Raw genomic sequence first — 17,071 nt, 5'->3', positions numbered from 1 at the left:
TACCAGCAGTGTTTATATAGCTTGGCTTGTGTTCGAGTACATTCTAGGCTAAACAAGTAAGAATTCATTTCAGAAGGTTCATTCTGAGCGTGTAGGATGCATTTTGATTTTCTGCTCATTTTTCTACAAAATGACTCAGTCCCATAGGTGGCCAGTGAGCTTACTTTTAGTTTACCGAGTACCTTTGTGGATTACGAGTGTGACTCCTTTGGGTTTCACTGATAATTATGTCCTTTTATAGGACAGTTAATACTGATGATGAAATTAGCGACTGTACGGATTCCGAACGATCTACATTATCTCTGCCAACTACCTCAAGACGTGAGGAATTTTTGGAAGATCCCCCACTCATGAAAAAAGGCAAAATCAAGAAGGAGAATGCAAATTCAGAGAAGAAAATGGTGACTGCCGAAAGAGCCCAAGAAGAGAAAATACAGAAACTTATCCAGGAATTTGGAGTTGATTATATGACGCATCCCTTACAGTTCGAAAAAAGACTGAAGGAAGCCAAAACCCCAGAGGAAACAGAATAGACTCACATTTGAACATGCAGAGAAAACTTCCAAATTTTTCACTAAGGAGACCACGAATGGAACAAGTTGGCAATAATCCCGATACGGAAGGAGAATGGACTACGCCAAAGAAGACTGCGAAAATTCATGAAAATCCAATACCGATGGAAATCCCTCAAGAGAACCACTTTCAAATACTCCAAAAAATCGCAGAGGAGAACCTCAAAGGAGGAGCCAACGCTGACATCCTGCCCCCACCTATTGTATTTTAACAAAATGAATGCGATTGGATGATACTGGATGAAATGTTCAAGCAAAACTGTGCCAAGCTCCATGAAAGCCAAATGAGAGGAAAATCTATCTTCGTTTACACCAAGACTAATGGTGTAAACGAAGATAGATTTAACGATTACAGCAAAATGAATGAGCTTCTACTTTGGGAAAGAGAATTCCCTACCATTCCTACCAGTTAGATTGCAAAAAACTGATCCAGGTCATTATGAAGAACCTCCCCGCTTCTGTGAAAGAAGAGGCAAGACCTGAAATGCAGGAATTATGCCATAGAGAAAGTACAACAGTTTTTCAAAAGCCACGATGGAGATGTAATTAAACTTCCCACCTTTCTACTTGAGCTTAAAAGAACTCCAGAAGGTAACAAGATTCATCAGCTTAAAAACACGTTCAGTTTCAATATTACTATACAAAAATTTAACCCCAGGAAAATACCAGTACAATGCTTCTGCTGCCAGCAATTTGGACACTCTCAATTCTGTTGCAGTAATCCAGTAAGATGCTTAAAGTGTGGGAATTAACACTTTAGCAATCAATGCACCATGAAGCCTGAAGACAAGCCGAAATATATTTTCTGTGGACTTAATCACGTGAGCTGCTACAGAGGTTGCAGCGAGTACAAGAAAAAGTTTGAAAAGAAAAGCAGCCCACCTCAGCCTAAATCACCTGAATTCACAGAGGAAAATTTTTTCAGTGCAAAAACTACTATGATCCCAGCGCAGAAAAATCTCCCTCAAGTCAAATACAGCGAGAAACTGAAAGGTAAAACCTTCCCCTTGAAGGACTTAAAGGACGCAATCGCTTGGATTCAAGATGAAAAAATCAACATTTTCCTTACATCGATCATTTCATGCATTGGAAAAGTCAGATCTGCCAAAAATTCAGCCGAAAAACTACAGACTGGTTTCCAGGCAGCAGTGCTACTCGTTCAATTCGCAGAGTCAGAAGATTAGAAAAGTCAAAGAATATGCTCAACAATGGACCAATAGGAATGCAGATACATCATGCAGCTAAATTTTTGGACTGCAAATTTATTCCACCTTCCCCCATCTAATTCAGCAGCAGTCTGGTGGTCATTCTTTCCAGAGTAGCTTCGTTTGTTTATCTGCAACGCATCATCGAGAATTTCTTTTAATTCTCAGTCAACATCCATGCACGTTATGGTAGGAATGATATGTATCTTCCCATGCGTTATATACAGAATGCAGCCCAGGGGCCTGTTTTCCCTGTTTTCATGTGCTTCGCACCTGAGTCTCCTGAAAGTTCTCCATCCGTCTATGGCATATCGCCAATTTTGTCACCAAATTGGCGATTTCTCGTCAAATGTGGCAATGCTATCTTCCCTTGCCAATTCCTGGCAACCCTAAACCTGCTTTGCATGGGAAACTGTCTTACCATGCATTTCGTAATAATATTATATTTTTTTATATGTTCATTGAGAGATTCCCCCCCCCCAAGGTGATCTGAAAAAAAATTTCAGAAATTAACTGCCCCTGCATGCATAAGACAAAATATTATGGTATATCGTGAGAGCATTTTTAGTTAAGTAATTTTTATTTCTTAATTAATTAATTTTTAACTTCACATGGAATTCGTATAACAGGTTTCGTATTTAACTGTGATTTTTTTTATTTTAAAGAGGTACACTCGGCTGTACTTCAGATTTCTTTTATATTTTTAATTTATTTAGACTGTGAAAAAGTATTCTTTTGGAAATAAGCATCCATGTTTTGGCTAGCAAGGTAAATCCACATGAACTGTGGGCACACGATGGCACAGAACTTCTTCAAACCGTTATATTTCTTAACAGATTTCAGTTTCTTCTCAACGTTATTCGGTTTAATAAAAAAAGAAAAAAAGCAGGAGAAATTTAAGAACAGAAAAAGACAAGTTAACATACTTTAACAGATTGGGTATTTTTAATGTGACCTGATATATAGATAAAATAATAATCCTGAAGAAGAAATTGCAATAAGTATTTTAGGTGTGAAGGATATGGCTCGGTAAATATTCTTAAAAGACATGATTCCACATTGCTGAAACACAACTTTATTAACAAAATTATTCATTAAAACAGTCAAACTTCTACACAAATACTCGAACCTTCTCATACTTGAGATAAGGGCAATGTGTCTGATCTCGCTCACCGCACCTACAGTTATTATGAAAAATAACATGACATCATCTGGCAGCATTCACAGCCATACACAGTACTGCCACATTGTGACACAGTCACAACACAAAAGAAGTTGATTGCAAAGTTCCAATTTAAGATGTACACATTCGAATAAAATTTGTACTTTAAAATGTACGTACAAAAACAAGAAATACAAAATATATGAATAGCAATATACAAGTAATAATATACTTAAATTCTAATTGAAATATATAGCAATACAATGCACATCTCAATTAAATAAAAATAATGAAAAGTTAATAAAATACAAATTTAAACAACTCCCAAACCTATGCAATAGAAATTAATCAAGTATTTATGTACTATAACTTCTGCAGCAGACCAGAAGATGAAAAGCATTCAATGAAATTACAGTGATGAGTTTTTTGAGGAAAATGAACATGATGTCTACTGTAAGTAATTGCCTGTTGAAGAGCAATGTTTGAGTATTCACAGACTTTTCGGTGTGGAATCAGGAATTACAGGTGTAGCTGTACATTCCGACAACATATACGCTGGTTTCAAGTGATCGATTGAAACTGTAATGTTTTTGTTACTTACCTCAATAATAAAATCTTTGTCCATTCATTTAACAATGGCATGAGGGCCAGTGCAAGGGGGAGTCACAGGAGGTTTAACAAAATCGATCCATAGAAATACATGAGAACAAGTTTGAAGTGCTGGGTGTATTGATGGTTGAACATGCTTAGAGATTGGAATCGGTTTAACTTAATGCATGATTGATCGAAGCTGTGATATATAAGATTCAGAAGGAGGTACGAAATTAGTAACACAATCAGCATATCTGAGGGTAATTTAAGTGTGGTACTGTAAACAAGTTCGGCACAAGTAGCATTTATACCTTTCCTAATGGCAGATCTGATGCCCAACAGAACTATAGGCAAAATTTCAGCCTATTTTGGATTGTTATGAGCCATTGTTGCACTTTTAAGTTGCCTGTGAAATCTCTCAATCAGCCCATTGGACTGAGGATGATACGCAGTAGTTCTAATGCGATGTTTACCAAAATCTTCATTAAATCCTTAAATAATTGAGATTCAAAATATTGGCCTTGATCAGTTATTATTGATACAGGGCACCCAAATCTAGCTATCCCATTATGCACTAACACTTTGCAAGTAGTCTGAGCTGACATGTCGGCAGTAGGTATAACTTCTAACCATCTGGTAAACCTGTCAATAATTGTCATGCAATAACGGTTACCTTCAGATGGTGGAAGAGTACCTATGAAATGAATATAAATATGTATGAATCTTGCATCAGGCAAGGAAAAGGTACCCAAAGGTGATATTTAATGTTATGAATTTTAGAACATTGGCACTGTAGGCATAGAACAGCAGTTTTAATAAATTTCTTCATATTAGACCAAAAATATTACTTAGTGATTAGTTTTGTTGAGGCTGAAATACAGCATGAGAAAGAGAGTGAATCTGCTGGAAAAAATGTTAGAACGAAAAGATTCAGAAATGAACAGACAAGATGTGTCCAGTGTCCATATTGCATGAAAGGAAAATAATCTTTCTCTGGTTTTAAAAAACTGGTGAAGATTGAGATAAAGAATTTTGAAGTCCTAAATTTGTGCTTCAGATAACTTTTTATAATGAGTTGATTATCAGATACTGCATCTATTTCTACCCTGGATAAGGCATCAGCAATGATGTTATCATGACCTTTGATGTATTGTATTGTATGTCAGTGAAAAATTGGCCAGTAAAATCAAGATGACGAAGTTGCTATAGAGAACAATTTTTGGACTTTTGCTTAAAAGAATATATTATTAGGCTTTTTGTAATGCCCATAACCTGAGAAGGAGAAGGAAAAGCCTAGCCAGCGGAATAATTAGTCCAACGGAGCAGGTGGTTTTGTTGGACGGAAGGAGAAAGGAGGAACAAGAAGGCGAGGGGGGCGAAGAGAACTTTGCACCCTGGTTGTTGGACGGGACGGTCCGATATTTTTTGGCGGAAGGGAGTCGCCATTTTCTTTTGTTAGGCAGAGATTGTTTTTTCTCATCCGGCGGAGACAATGCCGGACTTACCTGTTCATGCTGGTACATATATGTATAAATAATCAAGAATTGTTTACTTATTAAAGTTTATTGTTAAACAAACAAAAAAATGGGTGTCATCTATGTGTCGATTGACGGTAACGTATGAAGCAACTGAACCCTACGCTACAGTATAATACAACGATGCTTATCTGTCTTGGCATGACTACCACAGTCAACTACAATGGTGGCAGCTTTGCGATCAAGTGCTTCATCACAGGGGTGTGAGTACTGATTTTTTTTTAGTTCTCTATTCGATCGCATGCAGAGTATTTATTTTTTGTTTGTTTGGGTACCACTAAAAGGTGCAAGATTATAAAGCAAATTGTAGGAGAATATTTTATTTGAGGTTAAATTACTTTTCTTTAAGTTTAAAATTATTCTGCGTCAGGATACAAAGGTTTAGGGGTATCATAACACAGGTCAATTGAAATTCTGGTTTTGGAGCTCCCGAAATGGTGGAAGCTCGGTAAAATTTAACTGTTATATATATATTTTATGTATGTAAATTTTTATATGTGTTTTTGTCATATGAATAATTTAGGGAACTGTATATTTAGTGAAGAGTAATTTTCAGTGATATTTTTCTTACTGCTAATACTATTTACTGTTTTATTACTGTTTCATATCAAATGTAAAGTTATTCTGAGGTCAAGTACTAAAATTTTTTAAAAGGATTGTTGTAACATTTAACTGACAGATGTCATTTTTTTTATCAACTCATAAAGTATGTAAAAGCTCAGATAATTGATTAGAGTGCATAGGTGCTTGTATATTTAAATTTTAGTAGGTAAAATAATTTTTTAGAATAACTGGTTGAATTTGTATATCTATTTTACAACAATAAGTGGCTGTATTTATAGACTTATGTTATAGTAATTATCAGTGAAGTGTTTGATTTTATTGCTTTGAATATTGTCTTAATATTTCATTATGGCATATTTAATGAAAGGAAAGAAGGCCAATCTTGTACTTCTGGCCCATGAATTAGAGGAAGAGGTCTCGCATGATTTAAAAATGATTGAATTAAAAAGTATCATTCTGGGAAGTAAAAATTATGAAGAGGATGTAGTTAAAGAGCTGTTAAATTCAATCATTTCCGAGAGGAAAGAGAAAGAAAATATGGAGCTAGCCGAGGGGAGATTATGCATTGAAAGCGAACGGATAGCATTAGAAAGATAAAGACTCGAAACGGAAAATCGGAGTATAAATTCAGAAGTTCCGGTGGATTCGACAATGAGTCCCAGAATTAAAAGTTTGGATGAAATTGTGAAAACTATTAAATTGCTGACGGTGAGGGTTCCGGCAGGGTCAGAAGGTTGGAATTATTTTTTAACAGTTTAGAAAAGGCCCTCACGAGTGAGAAAGTAGCGGATAATTTAAAATCTATGGTGTTAATGTGTTTGTTAGGAGACAAGGCTGCGCATCTTTTAACTTATTTAGAGGAAGAACAGTACGAGGATTACGAGGCTTTGAAAACCGTAGTGCTTCGGGAATATGAACCATCACCTAAGGCTTGTTTGGAAAATTTTAAACGGGCTAAAAGGAACCCGGAGGAAAATTTTACTCAGTTTGCTACAAGATTAAATTCTATGTGGAGTTATTACTGCAAATTGAGGGGAGCGACGGATCTGAAAACTGTCAATCAGTTAGTAGTTGCGGACAGATTAATGGAAACACTTGATACGGAAACTGCTACTCATATTGGTATTAAACAAGGTGAAAATTGGTGGAAACCAAAGGAGTTAGCAAGAGAATGCGATACTTTTTTTTCCACAACGGGGAAATCTTATGCTAAGGGTTATAGGAAAGAGAATGATATTAAAGAGGGTTTATTACCAGAGAGGATTTAAAGTAGAGCCAAAAGAAAGCTATAAACTTGGCCCAGAGAAGCAGGCTTCAACAGTGTCAAATAGAGGCAAAATAAACTCTCCTCAGAAAAATTTCGCATGTTACAAATGCGGGTCAAGAGAACATTTTAAGCGTGATTGCCCTCAAAATAAAATTACGAAGGACAAATTTGCGAAAGTGAACAGAGCAAGTGCAGTAGATGGTGGAGAGATTAGCGAAACTCAAGAGAATAGAGTTATTGTTGCCAAAGCCATTTTGCCATTTTGGAAAGGAAATTTCTAGATAATCAATCGAAGAGGAGTTATGCAAATTGGATAGAGTGCAGGTTAATATAAACGGTCGGATAAGTAACAGATTAATTGATTCTGACAGTGAGATAACGGTTGTAAAGGAAAGTAGAATTCCAAATTTTAGATCTGGAAGCGAATCGGCAATTTATTTGAAGGGGATTTTTGGACCGCCAAGAAGGTGTGAGTTAGTAAAATTACCTTTAGCACTAATTAATGGAAAAGGTACAAATGTGCATCAAGAGATACTTTGTGTGGTGGCAAAATCTTTAGTTGAAGATGTTTTATTACCCCCACAGGTGTTATATATGTTGCGGGGCGAAAACACTTGTAAAGATTGACAGTTCAACAGAGAAGGAAGTAGCAGTGGTTTGTTCTACGAATCGAAGGATTCCTCGAACGTGGGGAGAGGCAGAAATACCTCAGGGTAAGTTAGAAACGGACATTCAAAGCCACGTAGCTGCTATCCCAGATGTCGGAGCACCCTTACAGGAGAAAACAACTAATTTAGCTCAGACAGCAGAGTTTTGTCAGCAGCAGAAAGAATGCACTGACTTGTCTAAGATGTGGGAAAGAGCGAAAACGGATAAAGAAAATTATTTTGTGAGGAACGATTTTCTTTTTCATCGGGACAAAGTGCAGAGCAATTAGTTGTTCCTAAATGCAGAAGGAATGAAATTCTAGAGCTCATGCATGCGTCAGTGTTTGAAGGACACATGGGAATTAAAAAAACATTAGAGAGGATTCGTTATTCCTTTTATTGGGAAAACGTGAAAAGAGATGTCCAAAAATTTTGCGAATCATGTGAAAGTTGTCTATTAACAAAGCCAGTGAAAGTGAAGGGCAGAGTGCCAATTACTCCAGTAGCAAGACCAGGGTTACCTTTTCAGGTTGTCAATGTAGATTTAATCGAACCTATAGATCCTCCTAGTTCGAAGGGGCATAAATATATTTTGTGCTTGGTGGATCAGCATACTAGATGGGCCAAGGCAGTGCCATTAACCAGTCTGACGGCAAAAACTATTTGCAACGCGTTGCTACAGATTTTCTCCAGGACCGGAATTTCTAATGTGATAGCGTCAGATAATGGTACCAATTTTAACGCAGACTTAACACGGGAATTTGAGAAAAGATTAGGATCCAGTCCGAGATTTTCGACACCCATGTACCCTCAGTCGAAAGGTTTAATCAGACTTTGAAACATATGTTGCATCATATTATTACAGAGGAAGGTTGAGCTTGGCGTGTCCAAATACTTTACGCATTATGGGCATACAGGGAAATACCTAACAGTACTACAGAGGTATCACCTTTCCAACTATTGTATGGTAGACCTGCACAAGGACCGTTATCTATTTTAAAATCTACATGGTTAGGGGAGCATGACGAATTCAAATTCGATTTGAAACCAATTCATAAATATTTGCAAGATTTGAAGGAGCGGTTGAAACGTGCTGCTGAGCAAGCTGATCTTACAAGCAAAATCCAACAAGGTAGGATGGCACAGTATTATAATTTGCGCTCTTCGAGTAAAACTTTTGAAATAGAAGATAGGGTTGTAGTCCTCATACCTGATTCAAGCAACAGATTATATGCTCGATGGTAGGGTCCTGCTGTGATAAAGGAAAGGAAAAACCCACATTCTTTTTTAGTAGAACTGGCAGACGGGAGCATTAAGCATGTACATCAAAATAAAATAAGGAAATTCATTGTGCGGTCAAATGCAATCAATGTAATGTTTGACGGGGAGGAGTTCGAGGAGGTAGACAATATTCCATCTACTTTATATCAGGATAGTAGTTTTGAAAGTATGTTAAATAATCTAAGTACCACTAATCTTAACAACAAGCAGATTAATGATCTAAAACTACTGTTGGGAAAGTACAAGGACTTATTTTTGAGACCTGTTCAACCTGCTAGAGTAGGACAACATAAAATTGATCTTATGCCTGGAGCAGACAGAAGAAAACCTCATTGTTATGGCATTCCAATGGCATATCGCAAGGAGGTGGACAAACAAGTCAAGGAACTTCTAGAGCTGGGTCTCATTGAACCGTCAGAAGCGGACATAGCCCATCCGGTTGTGTATGTGATCAATAAAGACGCGACAATCAGGATGTGCATTGATTTCAGGGCTTTGAATTCGATCACTAAAGTGCCGGCATTTCCTATGAAGGATATGCATGAATTAATATATGTGGCTGGGCATTCAAAATGGCTATCCAGTTTAGATATGTGCAGAGGATACTGGCAAATCGGAATGGAGGAATGAAGTAAACCACTGACAGCATTTTCAACTCACAACGGAACGTTTCAGTGGTTCAGAATGTCATGCCGTTTGGTTCTTAAAATACTGGAACAGTTAAAATTTTCTGTCAGGCTCAGTAAGTGTGATTTTGCAGCTAAGGAAATAGATTACCTAGGACATAAGATAGGAAACAGCAAACACGGCCCAGATCCTAGTAAGATTGCAGCAATTAAAGTGCTTGAAAGGCCCACGAATAAAAAGGGAGTCCATTCGGTATTAGGTCTGATGGGATTTTATCGCACATATATACCGAACTATGCCGAAATAGCTGGACCTTTGACGGACTTGACGAAAAAGAATGCCCCAAATAATGCACGGTGGGGTCAAGCTGAAGATGCAGCTTTCCGGAAGTTGAAAGATATGCTGTGTCAGGTGACGTCTTTGTCCACGCCTGACTTTAATTTACCATTTCAGGTGCATTCAGATGCATCAGATGTCGCCGTCGGTTGTTGTCTAACTCAGAGAGATGCACAAGGCCATTTTAAACCAATAGCTTTTGCATCCCAAAAATTTTCTGGGGCTCAGAAGAATTGGGCAGCCATAGAAAAGGAGGCCTGGGCGGTTTTATTCGGGCTCAAGAAATTTGATAAGTGGATTTTCGGGGGGATGGTGGAAATCATTACGGACCATAATCCTTTGAAATATCTCACTGAAGTTACACCTAGAAGTCCAAAATTAACGCATTGGGCTCTCTCTTTGCAGAGATGGAATTTAAAAATCACTTATCTTCCAGGAGTACAACATCGGGCCGCAGACGCATTGTCACGATTGATATGAATAATAGTAATATTAAAAAAAGGGGGGGAACCATAGATATTCAGAGGTTCTTTTTTTTTCTTTTCCTTAAAATATTTTTCGAGATAATTTGTTTAAATGATGTTGGTAACTAAAAATGTTTGTCTAATGTAGAATGTATTTATGTAGTTATGTTTAGTGTAATATTGTTATTGTTTAAACGAAAAAAAAAATGGTATGAAGACTTTTGTATCCTGATCAGATTTTGTTTCTAAGTACCTCCCTGCGCACCTGGTTGGGTAGGGGCTAAAAAATTTCAGTATCCATGTCAGCCATCAGGAACTTTGACATTTTGTATGAAATCAAGTGTGTCAACTAATAAATCTGTGAACTCTGATTCTGATTAATCCGAAATTGCTTATGATGAACGCTGGGTTTTGTATCTGATGAACTGTACATTATTTCTAATGTACGCTGAACGGTTCTGTTGAACCTGTTGTGAAAATTAGCCTTAAGAGGCAAATCTTCATCTTGATTGGGGCGTGTAATGCCCATAACCTGAGAAGGCGAAGGAAAAGCCTAGCCAGCGGAATAATTAGTCCAACGGAGCAGGTGGTTTTGTTGGACAGAAGGAGAAAGGAAAAACAAGAAAATGAGGGGGGCGAAGAGAACTTTGCACCCTGGTTGTCGCACGGGATGGTTGGATATTTTTTGGCAGAAAGGAGTCGCCATTTTCTTTCGTTAGGCAGAGATTGTTTTTTTTTCATCTGGTGGAGACAATGCCGGACTTACCTGTTCATGCTGATACATATATGTATAATAATCAAGAATTGCTTACTTATTAAAGTTTATTGTTAAACAAACAAAAAAATGGGTGTCATCTATGCGTCGATTGACGGTGACATGTATGAAGCAACTGAACCCTACGCTATGGTATAATAGAACGATGCTTATCTGTCTCGGCACGACTACTACAGTCAACTACACTTTTGATCTGTGCAGATTGTAAATTGACTCCACATTGCTAAAACACAACTTTATTAACAAGACTGTTAACACAGCTATTCATTAAAACAGTCCTTCAAACTTCTACATGAATAACTGAATTTTCTCGTACTCGAGATAAGGAGCTCGCTGGTCGCACCTGCGGTTATTACGAAAAACAACATGACGTAATCTGGCGACTCGCGCATCCGAACACAATACTGCCACAGTTATATTTTAATGCAACTTGAGTAATCAGTTTTATATTTTTGTCATCTAGCGAAATATAATTTAGCCTTAATATATAATTGTTAAAAGATGTCAGCTTATATTATAAAATAAAACTATTCAGTACTGATACATAATTTTTAGAATTATTGAAACAAGTAATATATCTGTTGTTTCTAAATTGCTTGTATAGTAATTTATACCCTAGAGATTTATGCCAAGCTCTAATGTAAGCCAAGCTGTCTTTTCCTTTGTTCATAGCACATTTGTCATGTATTAAAGAAATCTATGCAACTCAAAAGTAAAATATGCCTTGACTGTAAAGTGTAGATGTGTGGACTGTAAGATATTATAATCAATGTAAAATCAAATATTCTACATTGAATATTTTATGTTAGTAAGAGTTTTATGAATACTTATTTTAATTTTATGATACATTAAGTTTACCAAGAATGTTACTTCTTAGTAACTATATATATACTACATTAAGTTAGTAAGAAGATCACCGAAGTGGTTAGGCATCGCTGACTGCCATCCCGAAGGGCTTGGGTTCAAATCCCAGAGAAGGCATGGATGTAATGTAATGATAAATGTATAGTGTCGGTGCGGCACATTAAATATGCAGCGAGCTGAAAGTCCTCTGATGTGGTGGTGATGTGGAAGGGAAAAGGGGTGGGAGATCCTCAGACCTGTCCCTTGGGGTGCTGTCCATCAAAATGGGGGAAGACTGAGCAAAATCAAACTGTCACCTGTAAGTTACCAAGGCTGTTGCTAACTCCTTGCCATGAAGAATTTCCTGGCTTGGGCTAATGTTGCTGTCAGACAAGTGAGCATAAGTAACAACAACTAAGAACGTAATATCTTGTATTAGAAACTTTTTTGCAATAAAGCTGTATCATAAAAATTAACAGTTGCTATAATGTGAATAAAATGTACTTTAAATTATAGCAAACAGATTTATTACTATTACTAGCAAAATAAAATAAAGACATAAATTACTGAAATATGCCTTTTTTTTTAATCATTTAATCTGTCAGAAATTTGGAAGATAAATTAAAGGCCTTACAATTTGCTGAATGGCAACATTTTGGAAATTGGTCATTTACCAATGCGAGTTTAAAGATCTTGTTTTTTTCATGCGTTTGCTACAATATGTTGGTGATGAATGCATAGTAATGTGTTACAAATGGTGTTTACACATTTTTAGAACAGTTTTGATAAAAAAAAAAAAAAAAAAAAAAAAACTGTCGAAAAACAAATGTTTTGAAATAAAATTTCTAGCAGCAGCTTATTATTTGAAATGAAAAATATCGTCTGCAACTTTTAAATTTATTCTTCTTCCAAACTGACATCTAGAAACAAACTGTAGATTAAAGGATATGTTTTTGCACTTACCAAACAGAAATATTCTTATTCCATAATTCAAATGCATTGTAAAAATCTGTGGTATTAGAATTTCTATGTGCAAAAAAAGCAACATTATCAATCAGAAAGGGGAAAAGCCATCAATCATGACTTCTATATGGAAAGATAATTTCAAACAAATACCCAAAAAAGTACATACTGATTCTGATGTTTCTTATAGTTAAATCATTGGTAACAAGAGAATATCTGCCAACACAGAAATCAAAAGTCTTTAAATACATATATAGCAACAATAAATAAAATAATAAATGAAGATTTACAACTTTAAAAAACTAAAAACATAATGTTTACCTTCTTTTGCCCAGGCATGTGGGACAACATAGAACAACTGGTAGAACCCTGTATGAAAATTATTTAATGGGATATAAATGGAAATATTTTGCAATCCTTAATGAAGCATGAATTTATCTAAATGATTGAAATAAAAAAAAAAGGTATATTTATTGTCAAAAATAAAAATAAAAAATCTGATGTGGACACCACATGACTTCCTTATACGGCCTATGAAATTATACACATTTTTTGCTGCATTTCATTTAAAATCATTTCCTCAAATTTCATTAGAGATATGTTGTTCAATCAATTACTACAAATCTCATTTCAGGGCTAGGCAAAAATACATAAAACTGAAAACATCTTCATTAAAAATTGCAAAATACAGGAAACCCTTAAACACCAAATACAGTTAAAAGAATTTTTGTACAATTAAAATTAGAATTTGTGTACAAAAACAAGCAATGCAGCCAGCAGGCAGGTAGACAGATTTTTCAGTGTACCAAACGTTTACTTTTGGTCCAATTCAGCAAAAAGATGCTGAAATTAGTGCACAAACTGGTTTAATTCACTATTCTATTAAGAGTTTCAAATGCAAATTAATTACAGCATCATTAGGTTTAGCCCTACTGAAACTTTTAAATTGTTGATAATTCTACAACTATCACATTCAGATTATTTCAGGCACAAAAACCTTAAACAAAACATATGAAAATAATTCAATCACTTTTACAGCAAAAAATATGCAATTTACCAATATATAAGAATAAAAAAACTGAACTCAATGAGCTGGGTAACAGATATATATACATATATACACACACGCACCTATACAGTGGTGGCCAAAATTGTGGTCACTTTTGGAAATTTTTATGTTTTTGAACTTTGTATGCTTATAGAAAACGTTACGTTTCGCAAAATGCAAACTTGTATATATCATTTTAAAGAGAATTTATTACTGAATTCAATACAAAATTCAATTATTTGCAATACAAAAAAAGTTATATGTACTTTAATATAAATAAAAAAACACAGTTATGAAGTGGTTTGTAATGTCTAGCTTTCCTGGCCAATCACTGTTCTTGTTCTGAGAACCAATCAAATGTTAGTAACTGCCAGTAGAAGCTGACATCATGTTTACACTTGAAACAATTCATTATTTTGCTTCGTTCTGTAGGAGAACCTGTTTCTTATACACTGCAATTACAAATAGGAACTTTTGTAAAAATTTTTAATATTTAGTCAATAAGCAATGACATCCAATAAAAGAGTAGATTGGACACCTAGAAAGAGATGTAATATTATTGTGTTACGAGAAAGTGGTCTTTCCTATGCTGAAATTGCAAGACAGGTAGGTGGTTCAGTGATTACATCTGGAGTCCGAAAGTTTTGTTTACGATATCAGGAGACAAATTCAATAAAAAACAAATAAAGGAAAAGGCCGAAAAAGTGCACGACATCTATTGATGACAGAAGAATAAAAAGACTATGTCTCCAAGGTAGAAAAATGTCATCAGCGGCCATTAGAAGTGATCTGAATGATGCTGGTGTTTCTGTCCGTTCAAAAACAATCAGGAGAAGAGCTATAGGAAGATAGGAGAAGAGCTACATCCTCACTGCATTCAAGTAACTGTGAAGAACCCAGTTAGTGTTATGATTTGGTCATGCATGTCAGCAGATGGTATGGGTCGCCTTCATGTCATCGATGGGACACTGAATGCCAGAAAATACATTGACACTATTCTAGAACCAAAACTTCTACCTTCCATCAGAGATCTCTTTACCTACAATGCTTCGTTTATTTTTCGGCAGGATTCTGCTCCTTGCCACACGGGCAAAATATCGAAAGAGTGGTTTCGTACAAAGAGCATTAAATTGTTGTCATGGCCAGGAAACAGTCCTGACCTCAATCCTATCAAAAATTTGTGGCACCGTTTAAAAACTCTTATCCGAATGAGGCGCCCATCAAATAAAAGGGAACTAATTGAGGCTATAATTGTTTCCTGGCATCATGTAATAACGAGCTTAAAACTCTTGTCACCTCAATAAAACGTCGATGTGAAGCTGTAATCAAAAATAAAGGGTACCGTACTAAGTACTGATAACTCACTGCAATCATCACTATGTATTGTATATCGATAACTATTATCATTTAATTTTTTTGTATTGCAAATAATTGAATTTGTGTTTTGTATTGAATTCAGTAATAAATTCTCTTTAAAATGATATATACAAGTTTGCATTTTGTGAAACGTAACGTTTTCTATAAGCATACAAAGTTCAAAAACATAAAAATTTCCAAAAGTGTCCACAATTTTGGCCACCACTGTATTTATATATATTTTGGTGCAACTAACTGCAACCAAAAAGGAAGGTGCATAACTGCATGCTATGGCACTCCCATTTACAAAATTTAAACATTCTGAAATTACTTGTTTTTGAGTTAATGCGTGATACATACATACGTAACTCGTGGAAAAAAATCTCTTCTGAATCCATTTTATGATCCGTTTTGGAAAAAGGATTCTTTTATTCTATCCTTGTGTACAGATGTTACACTAAAACATCTTTCAAATGTATTCGATATTGTTGTTGAAATATGATACCTAAAGTTTTTCGCGATTAAAATACTTCCTTTACTTTGTACAAGGAACTAAAAGTGTACAAAAAATGTATTGGTTCTATCAATGTAAAGAAAATTTAAGTAAGCGATTTATGATCATTACAGGATTCTCTTACAATGGGAAAATAAAAATAACAAGAGTGGGAAAAATTGTTAAAAAATCAACTCAACATACTATCAACAGAAAGTTTTACAATGCAAGAGAAACACACCAAAGTAAAGCATAAAATTAGGCACAGCAACAACCTCGTGTTTGGCATAGATTTTAACATTCTTTCGATTTTGAGGGCAAGTATGTACAGGTTTCTCATTGCAGATTTCTCTGCCCCTGAAGATGAGGGACTAATATTTGTACACATTTAAAATCAATAGAGTCTTAATTAAAATCTACAAGCACAAGGTTGTTGCTTTACCTAAGAAAGTTCTAGTTCAATATTTAAAGAAGAAATTATATTTCTTTATTCCAATGACTTTGAAAGATTTGATCAAGAAAAAGCAACAAGTCATACATCAAAAAGCACCACTGCATTCTTTGAAAAAAGGAAGATTGATACAGGTATTGCATTACACATACCTTTTCAATATATTCCTGCAAAGTCCCCTGATGATTACCCTATGGACTATTATTCTCTTGTCCTTTAGTCTCTTGAAAAAGTTCTTTCTAAATGCAAACCCACCTGATTAATGGGCTGCGGAAAGTAGTGGAAGAGTTCTATCTTAGAAACCACGATGCAGACTAATCAGGAAAAGGGACTATCAGAACAAACATTTCAAAAAATATGCTTTACATTTTAAACGTTGATTAAATGGCCCGAAAATCATTCTAAAAGTGTGTAAACACCTTCTATTTAACACAACACTTAATACTAAATATTTTAGAAAAAGAACCAGTTAAAAATTCTTCCAGTGTCAAAACATCTAACATTAGCATCTCACATATTCACAACAGATAAGTAAACTTAATAATTATTAATGATGTAGTGTAGCAGAATCTTGATTATCTAACATAATTAGAACTAAAGCATGATTACATAATTAGGAATGTTAAATTGAAACTGCTGTTAACAGCTATTAAAGCAGTTCTTCTAAACGCAAAACTACTTTTCATTACAAATTTGATGCAGAAAAACAGATAGAATTATTATCCATTGAAATTTTAATTTCATGCACAAACTAGATTTATTTCATTATATGTAGTGCTATTATATGAATCGTGTATAAAATTATATTTCATAAAGTGTATCTTAAGTCTTTTTAAAATTTAATGCTTTTAATTAATTATAGGAACCACTTCTGCTTTTCACTTCATTTAG

At 35.2% G+C, this 17,071-nt stretch overlaps 1 protein-coding gene across 1 annotated transcript in view; it reads left to right on the top strand.

The window, feature by feature from the left end:
* Positions 1 to 17,071, top strand: part of eys (eyes shut) — a 102,633-nt gene that overhangs the window by 76,034 nt on the left and 9,528 nt on the right. The window lies entirely within an intron of this gene.

This window comes from Stegodyphus dumicola, chromosome 4 (assembly GCF_044657685.1).
Source record: "Stegodyphus dumicola isolate Sdum_Otavi_A_Nest chromosome 4, ASM4465768v1".
In the NCBI taxonomy this organism is placed as follows: Eukaryota; Metazoa; Arthropoda; class Arachnida; order Araneae; family Eresidae; genus Stegodyphus; species Stegodyphus dumicola.
Note: the sequence above shows the minus strand (reverse complement) of the source record. Positions and strands in the feature narration are given on the sequence as shown.